We start from the raw sequence: 9,561 nt of genomic DNA on the forward strand, positions 1-9,561 counted from the left end.
TTGCCCAAGAGCAGGTGTTTCTGGCTAATTGGTGGTGTTGGTTTGGTTATTAGTTAATCAAGTAAGACGTACAAGCTTATACTAGTACTCGTGGCTGGGTAATTAAAAAAAAAAAAAAGGTTACGGATACTAACCAATTTGGAGTTGGATTAGTTCCCGACTCAATTGTTCTTCACTGTTACAGTCGTGCTTACTAAGGGTTGCTCTGCCAGCAGCCCTATCCTACCCTTCTTCATTTGGTGGATAACTTGCAGCCTTTGTGGCATGGGTTCAAACTTCACTAGCATTGAGAGCTTGCTCCTGTATCGGTGCTTATTTTACTGATGGCACTTGAGGATGAGATTGATACAGTATCTAGACTGGTGAAGTGTCATGATTAATTTGGAAGACAGTGGTAGAGAATAACCAGGCAGTATATTCTATTTGATTAATGTTTTTAACTGCAGAGCACCTTTAGCTCTACTTTGGACTGCATAGGCACACACAGGCACAATATGCTAATTTGGATGTAGTTTGAATTCAAGTGATGAATTGAAATGCCATATTCAACTTGGATTCATTGCTTGTGTGTGGATTACAGGACCTCACTGCATGCGATGTTAAATTTTAAGAAAGCCTAGCTCCTATTATCAGCTTTCCTCTTTTAATTTGCAAAGGTCTCTATGCTTAAGCTTTGAACGTTTAGGGGCTTCACTATATTATAGGACATTGGGTTTTTCACGATGAAGCTAGAAAATTAAAATAAATAAATAAAATAAAGAAGAAGAAAAAAAAGGTTGGGTGTGGGCTAGACCCCACAACACCCGTGTGCTAAGTATGCTTAATAATTGTGCCAAAAATCGTGCAATTATTCAAGCACTCGCACAAAGTCCAGTTTAAAGGGTTTCAAGTATTTGACTATGAATCAAAGTCCAGTTTCAAACTCTACAAGAAAAGTAAGAAGGGAAAAGTAAAAAGTGAAGCCAATCCCTATTCTGGAAATTGATTTTCTAATTGATGGTTGTTTACCCCGGAAGAAAATAGAAATGGTAACTATTCATTTGTTCATTGTTGGTAAACTAGTCATGGAAATTAGTGTACGTGCCTTACTTTTGTTCAAAAATTTAGTATTTACCATTACCGGCACTTATTTTGTTGTAAGTGCTCAATTGGGTGAAGCGTTCTACTATCTTATCCAATGAAGGTTCGTGGATGGCAATATTCGCATAAGTTGGTGATTCTCTTGGTCTTTGTGGTGACTTTCTAGCTAGTCTTAGAAATAAGGAGAATAACTATTTCATGCTGAAAATTACTGCCCACTGATTGCAACATAGAAATCTATTCATTCAAATACTTGGCTAGCTGGATGATACACTATTTTTGATATAGCTCTTGGAACCTCTATTATGCTATTACATAGTGGTTCCTTCTCTACAAACTAATTTGAAATTAATGATGGAAATTGAAATTCAGCATTTGATTGATCAGAGAATTTGATCGATATCCGAAGCTTTCATGGTTTACTATTTTGCTCGAGTATCTTGTTAAACAAATGCACACAATATCATTGGTGTACCAGTTGCAGTCTTCAACAGGGGAACAAGTTCTTCGGATTATTTTCCGCAAGAAAGCATAGGTTTTATCATTAATTATTATTATTATTATTATTTTGGGATGTACTTGCGATATGTATGCAGTGGCAGTTGCCAGAAATCACAGTTGATGTGATCATATTTCTTGATGTGGGTGTTCCTCTAGGTAATGCTGTGTGATGTGAATAGTTGTTCACATCAATGTCGAATGGCGTTGATCTGTGGTGGAGATCCTACATTAATTGAAAGATATCTTGATGGAGTAATGCCTGGTCAGCAATGATATTGCAATGAAGTTGCGTTCCATCATAAGAATGAGGACTCCTAAGAGACTATAACCAAAAATAAAATAAAATAAAATTTGTGGCAAAAAGTGTTGTTTGATAAATGCAATATGATCTTGGGAAACACATGTTGTAAAGTGCTTCATATTTTTTGATGAATTTTTTGGGCATTGATTAAATGGAACATTATTTACAAATTGTTAAAGTTTGTAAATTGTTGAAGTTCCTTATTGATAAAAATTAGTATATACAATCACCTGCCCAAAGGGGGTTACTATGTACTAATTTGAAAATTGCATGAAGATTAATTCCAAAATTAAAAGATGGGGATGTATGACTCAAAAAGATTTATCTGCCCAAAATGTATAAATTTTTGAAAGTTATGTGTAATTTCCCTCTATATTGATATATTAGAGATGAATGATGGGAATGTGTGACTCAAAAAGGTTTATTTGCCTAAATGGGATAAATTTTTTAGAGTTATGTGTAATTCCTTTCTATGTTGAGATAATGGAGATGTATAATTTAAATGATTTGTCTACCAAAAGCAGATTGATCCTTGAATATTATATGTAATTCTCATTTATTGTCTCTATCTATTGATATCATGGAGATGTATAGTTTAGATGATTTGTCTATCCAAGGGGGATGGATCATTGACAATTATGTATAATTTTCCTTGTTATCGTTTCATAATCTTCATGTTGTGGAAAATAATGGTGCATTATACACTCTACCCAAAGGGGGTACTAATTATTTTCGTTGAATTGCTTATTGCCCATAATTGATCTTATTGCATTATGTGTGACGAACAGTTATCTTTGCTATAAACAACAATAATGTCACGTTTGAAATGTTAAGTGGATCAAATATTATACTGTTAAAGTCTTGGTCAAAAAGGGAGACATTATGATCGAAAATATCATAACTGAGTCCATGTTGGCTAATCCTCTAACAAAAGGCTTATGACCTATTTTGTTTAAAGAATATGTAAAGAATATGGGTGTTTTAGATTTTTTTGATTTCTTTTATTAGTGGGAGCTATATAATTTGTATTTATGGATATTATAGTTATATGAAGACTGATAATGTTTTTATGATGTCTATTAAAGCATTTATTTTCAATGATTATTGTTATTGATTTTATTGTTATCATTTATCCTGTTGACTGAGAAATGAAAATATAAAACAGTATCTTTAAACAAATTTTAGTTCATGTTGGATTGTGATATAGTTGTGCAATTTCATGTTATTTAAAAATTGCGCTAATTCGGTTTCATGTTGTTGAGAAATTGCATTGATGACTGATAAGAAATAATGAATATTTTGATCACATGTTGGCACTATTTCTTACTACACTACTAGGCCCATGATTCATGAAAATATAATGCTTATTATATGTGATTATGGAATATCATATGTTGTGGTACTTTCTTAACATATTGATCTCCATAGTCCTATACTAAGGTTATATAGGATTGGATTGGTTTTGAGATGCCATTATTGGAATATTATTTTTTAAAGTTGTGGCCACATAAAACAAAATTTTCAGTTATTAACCCGATAGTGTCGTTTTCAATATAAAATCTTTTTCAAAATAAAATAAGTTAATTAATGTAGCTCAAGTGGAAGAATGTTGAAAATTTTCTATAATATGGGCTTATATTAATTAATTACTTTTCTATTTTAAATAATCGGGTTAATGGATATTCCAATATTTGTTGAACCCTACAGTGATCTGATTGAATTGGATATGGGCATCTATTAATAACGGGCTTAGTTGAACAACAAAGTGTAGGCAATTGTGTTTAACTGAAGTCCGTAATGGGAATGTCTCAGTTGACACGTTATTGATTAGGGTTTGCTAGGTTCCCTCTCTAGCCTATAAAAGGATATGTTATACTTATCAGTTGCTTTAATTCCATTGAAAGCTGTTATATCGAGATAGGTCATAGAAATGAAGATCTAGCATTTCGATAGATCACTGATTATCGGATTGATCAATTTTTCTTCAAGTGAAACAATGGCTCAAACATGTACGCTTTAATATCGCTGTGTTTATTGATCTCGGTGTTTTACAATCATAGATGGATCTGTTTCTTCTTGATTGCTTAGTTGTTTATGTGAATAAATTTCATACATGAATTTCTTGATAAAACGTTTAATTTTGATTGTGCACACAAACATTTGAAGTAGCAGATTTTGCAGCGTGATACATAATGTTTATGCCGAGATCTCGTCGGGCTCGCTATCAGCCTTATCAATGCAATGAAAAATACTTGTGTGAATCCATGTTTAGTGAATCAAATGCGTGACGACCATTTATTTTATGAGCCTCACATATGACGCTCTAAGGTGCACATAATTATGATTCACCCAATCTAACGGACGGCATCCAAGGAAGAAACTCCCCAACGCATTGAAGTTTATTGGAAGTGCACCAATATGTTATTTTTCGTGCGAAGCTTTGAATGAACAATTATTTGGCCTTTATCAACATGCATGCTATCATATTACTGGAGTAACTTTTCATCAACCAACTTTTATTTTTTGTTTGGCTAGCAGTAATTAGGATCACCGTAATGTTGGATGGCGTCATATATATAATTTTCACCATAGATAGTATCGACTTCTAAAAGCTATGCAAAAAGGTAAAGAGTTATGAAACTTTATGTATGAAGGCAATCCATCACACCCACATGTGGCAGATAATTGGTTAATTTTCGCCATATATTGTATAGATAGATAGATGCTCAGCTAAAAGGTCAATTTATAGAGCTTCGTAGATTATAAATTTTTCAATCCACACTGTTTATGAATTTTTTCCAAAACATCAAATATAATTTTTTTTCTTCTTCAAAAGTATTTGAGTCCTTAATATTAAAATTTTCCCATGCATGGCAGACGTATGTCCCTTGTATGACTCTTAAAGATCCAACTATCACATTAACATATTATTATCTCGTTCATGTATATTTGATGCATTAACCATGAGAAAATTCAAGAAGAAAGTGGGCAGCTTCAAAACGTTCGAACTAAAAGTTAGAATAATGCCATGTAAAAACTTGTTCAAATTGTCTTCAATTCAATTAGCATCAACAGAAAATGGATTGCTAATGCAAGTAGAAAGATCCATTTATATAATAGAAAGTGCATAACAAAATCTTCCCATGCAAAAGCGTGCGTAAAATAATTGAAAGAAGCTAATAGTTTAATGGTATTTTGTATAAACGTGTTTTTAGGAAAGCGTGGCATCTATGTGGAAGAGAGCGTCCTCAGATCACGAGGTAGGTGGCTGGTTAAGATGTGCAAAAACTGACCCGTACACCACTTAATCGCTAAATAAATAAATAAATAACAATTTGAGATTTATATATTTACAAACACATTCATTTCGAGAAAATTATATGCCATGCCTTCACAGTCTTCAAATAGATTAGCATAATGCATCTTTCCTCGAAAAATCTGGCACCTATATATGCTTTCCTATCACAGGAAGGCACAATCATTATAATAATTGTAAGTTTTAGAAATTATTATTATTATAATTATTATTATTATTATTATTTTTTGATAACCCAAGGAACCCCGTAAGCTGACAACCGGCGAGCAAATCCTGGGGAAGCGACTGCAGGACTCATTACCACAAGTACTACTCCAAGTAAAAATCTCTAACGATGCCTCTGAGATTCGAACTCCTCCCCTTCGTGAGAGGGAGAGAGCCAAAGCTAGCTACGCTGCTAAGAGCGGTGACTTTAGAAATAATTTGAATTCCACCAAAACTATAAAAACGGGCACATTATCTTCGAACTTTTTTCTATGAAGAGCTTACTCGGATGGAATATAAATTGACCAAGTGTTTGAACTTACCGAAGAAGAATCAATTCATGTGGACTTCATGAACTTATCGATCCTTCTGCTTTTCGATAACTCATCTATGGATTCCTGCTTCCCTCGTGAAGCGCGCATCCGCGGGAAGGTTTTCAAGGAATTTTTTCTTTTTTTTCTACAATCACCTTGGTTGAGGAAAGCAGCTTTTATGTTTTGGAAATGAATTGGAGGCTAGTTCGCATTGAGACACCCATCTCTGCGACCTTATTAACACTGTCCAATTTGTGGGAAGAACTCGTCCACTCTCAATTACAAAAGACTGCGGCGATTTGCACTTATTTACTTTCTTATCTAAGTTATCTTAAAGGATGCTTCTTGGTGAGAATACGCCCATTAAACCGTAAAAGCTCATTTTCGGAATTTAGGATACTGTTACTCAAACTGCAAACAGTTTGAGAGAGAGAGAGAAGTTTGACCATCGGAACTTCTTGGGAATTTTTTTGATCAAATGATATACAAGTTTTGTTTTCCGACACTGATGTGCTTCTTTGATTGACTGAACTACACACGATGCTCTGCATGCACATGATGACCAGAAATTTCGGGCAACAGCAGATAAATAGATTGATCGAGATCAAGAGAAACCATGAACGAGAATAAGAGCTTGTCTCACTCATGAGTAAATATTTCCTTGTAACCTCATTGAACCGTGCTCGTTTTGAATTCATTTCATAATTAAATTAAAGAAAATCTAATAGAAACGGATACAAGTATAACTAATAGTAGGGGCAGATGAGAGCTTGACACCTTTTCTTTGGATGTCACACTTTTTCTGCTTGTTGGCTAGGTATTCTCCATGACTTCCATATAGACAGGCAATTACAAAGTTGGTGTTCGGAGTTCCACAGGCCCTAGGCCATATATCATCTGAAGGGCAAAGCATTCCACGATATGAAGCTTCATCAACCCAAGTCTTTTGATGTTGAACAGATCAAACGACAGACTATCTTATGCTGTTTATTTTCGGGAAAAGTACCAACAAAGTCCTAAACCTATTGCATTGGTACCAATTCAGTCCTAAACTTTTCAATTGGATCAATTCAGTCCTAAACCTTTTAATATTGGTACCAATTTAGTCCATCCGGCCAATTTTGGCCGGGCGGCGCGACATGGATGTTGGCAGGTGGTGGCCGGACGCGACGTGGCAATTTTTATGATTTTTTTGAATTTATTATTATTTATTATTAATTTTTTCCTTTTTCTTTTCTGCTTTCTTCTTCGTGGTTGTTGGCGAGCCTTCGGTGAGGCTCGCCGGTCACCGGGCAAGGAACACAAAGCCCTCGCCTATCGCCAGTGAGGGTCGTGGCCCTTGCCTGGCCTCTCCTAGAGCCGCTGGCGAGGCGGCTGCGCTAGGATCTGGGCGAGGCTAGCCTCGCCCGTGGCTGGCAAGGCCATGACGGCCATCGCCAGGGCGGAGGCGAGGGTCGCGACCCTCGCTCGGCCTCGCCCGGCCTAGCCGCCGAGTCCCCAAAGCACCTCCTCCACTTTGTCGACCCCGGACCTTCTCGACCTCGTCACCGTGTCCCTCACCTCCACAAAATCCCAATTTGAGGCCCTGGTCCCCCACCTCCCGCGACTCACTCTGCCGCTCCTCCGCCTGATCTTTGCCTCCGAAACCCTAGCCCGCTGCCCCAACACCCTCCTCTCCTTCTTCCGAGGCTGGCCTCGCCCACGGCCTTAGGCGAGGCTGAGCGAGGGTCGCGACCCTCACCGGTGGCTGGCGAGGGCTTCGCAGCCCTCGCCCCGCCCGGTGATGGCCGCCATGGCCTCACCCGGCCGCCTCGCCGGCGGCTCAGGAGGGAGAGGCCGGGCGAGGGCCGTGACCCTCGTTGGTAGTAGGCGAGGGCTTCGCGGCCCTCGCCCAGTGGCCAGCGAGCCTCATCGGAGGCTCGCCAGCAACCGCGAAGAAGAAAGCAAAAAAGAAAGGAAAAAGAAAAAAATTAATAAAAATTAATAAAAAAAATTGAAAAAATCATAAAAATTGCCATATCAATGTCCAACCACCGAACGACGTCCACGTCAGCACCGGATGGCCAAAATTGGCCGGATGGACTGAATTGGTACCAATATTAAAATGTTTATAACTAAATTGGTCAAATTGAAAAGTTTAGGACTAAATTGATACCAATACAATAGGTTTATAACTTTTTTGGTACTTTTCCTGTTTATTGTCCTTCTTACAGTTAGTACGAATTCACTCTTTGATTTATTGTTGAGCCTGCTTTTTCCAGTGGAATTCATTCATACTTACCCATAAGAAAATATGATTTTGACTTAAATAATTGCAGTTAAATGGTGCCTAAGTTAGAGGCTTCCTACCCGACACTCTAGACTCCCGTGACCTCAGGACTTGAAAGAACGATAGCGATTAAAGAAAGTGCAGAGTAGGAGGTGATGACGATGAAAGGGGAGTAGGTGAGGCCACTGCAACGGGACGTCCCTGTCTATCTTCCACATTAACTCTTTATTCAAATCCAACTTTGCAAAATTTCGCCTTCTACAGACCAACCAAGTTTTTCTTTCAATTATTTTGGTGAATATTTTCTGCATCCACGCAAGTCAGTTCTCATTTTGTGCATGTGTATACGTATAGTTGGATGTTATGATGAATGAGCAAAAAAGCGATTGGTCTTGTCCAGTTGGGGTTCGTAAACAACATCGATTATTTCTTAAAATTTGATGCTGATTGTGTATGTTAATCAATCAGTCGTGGAATAATTTCATGAAATTAATGCTCTTTTTTTTTTGTGGAGAAAATAACTTCTGAGAGTAATATTGAGACAAATAGATCTTGTTACTTTTGTAGTACTAAGACGTTAAATAATTACAAAAGGGAAAACAGAAAATGTACAGATATTTTCAATTGCACAGGAGTGTAAACCTCTTTGATTGTCAAAACTTTGTTTTGCGGATAAGGTAACATTTCCGGTTGAGCAAAATGATTTTCCTAAGTTTGGCTGAAACTTAAAATGAACAAAAAAAAAATATTTGTTCGTTTGGTAAGGAAAATCAAGTGCTACTAATTTACACATGGGCCACTAGGGAACTGAGTACGAGCATCAAAGTCCCAAGTCCAACCTCGATGGACCTTGACTTCGGTGCCGAGGACTCAAGCATGAGCATGAGCATTGATCCTAGGTCCGACCTTGATGGACCTAAGCACCAAGGTCTCAAGCCCAGCCCCGATGGACTCAAACGCAAGTGCCATGGACTCGGGCTCAACCTTGATGGACCTAGACGCTGAGGACAGGGCATGGGATCTAGGGTCCCAATCTTAGCCTTGATGGGCACACGCGTTGGTGTGAAGGGCTCGGGCTCAAGCACCAAGGCTCCAGCCCCAACCTTGTTGGACCTAAAGCTCGGCCTTGACGGACCTAGGTGCCAACATTTGGCCTTGATTCACCCAAGTGCAAGCATTGAGGTCTTGGATGCTTCCTATGCCCAAGCTTGGCCTTGATGGATCCCAACAGACCCCACCCTAGACCCAAGTTTGCTGGCAAGGCCTAAGAACAAGTGTGGGGTTTCATGCCCAAACGTAGAGTTTATGGTCCATGCGTCAATATATATTTATTTTTTGAAAAAATGGTTTTGATTTTCAATGAGGAAATCATTTTTCTAAATTTAAGTAAATATTTTCTATTGACTCATTTTCTTAAGCAATTCAAACGCTATAAAATGAAGAAAATATTTTTCTGAAAAATATTTTTTGTGAAACAGGGCATAATTGTGGATTGTATTTTCTTTCTTATAATTTTCGTGATTCTTCACAGATAATCTTCATTGTGAACCATTGCAATTTAAAAAAAAAAAAATCG

Source organism: Eucalyptus grandis, chromosome 8 (assembly GCF_016545825.1).
Source record: "Eucalyptus grandis isolate ANBG69807.140 chromosome 8, ASM1654582v1, whole genome shotgun sequence".
Taxonomy (NCBI): domain Eukaryota; kingdom Viridiplantae; phylum Streptophyta; class Magnoliopsida; order Myrtales; family Myrtaceae; genus Eucalyptus; species Eucalyptus grandis.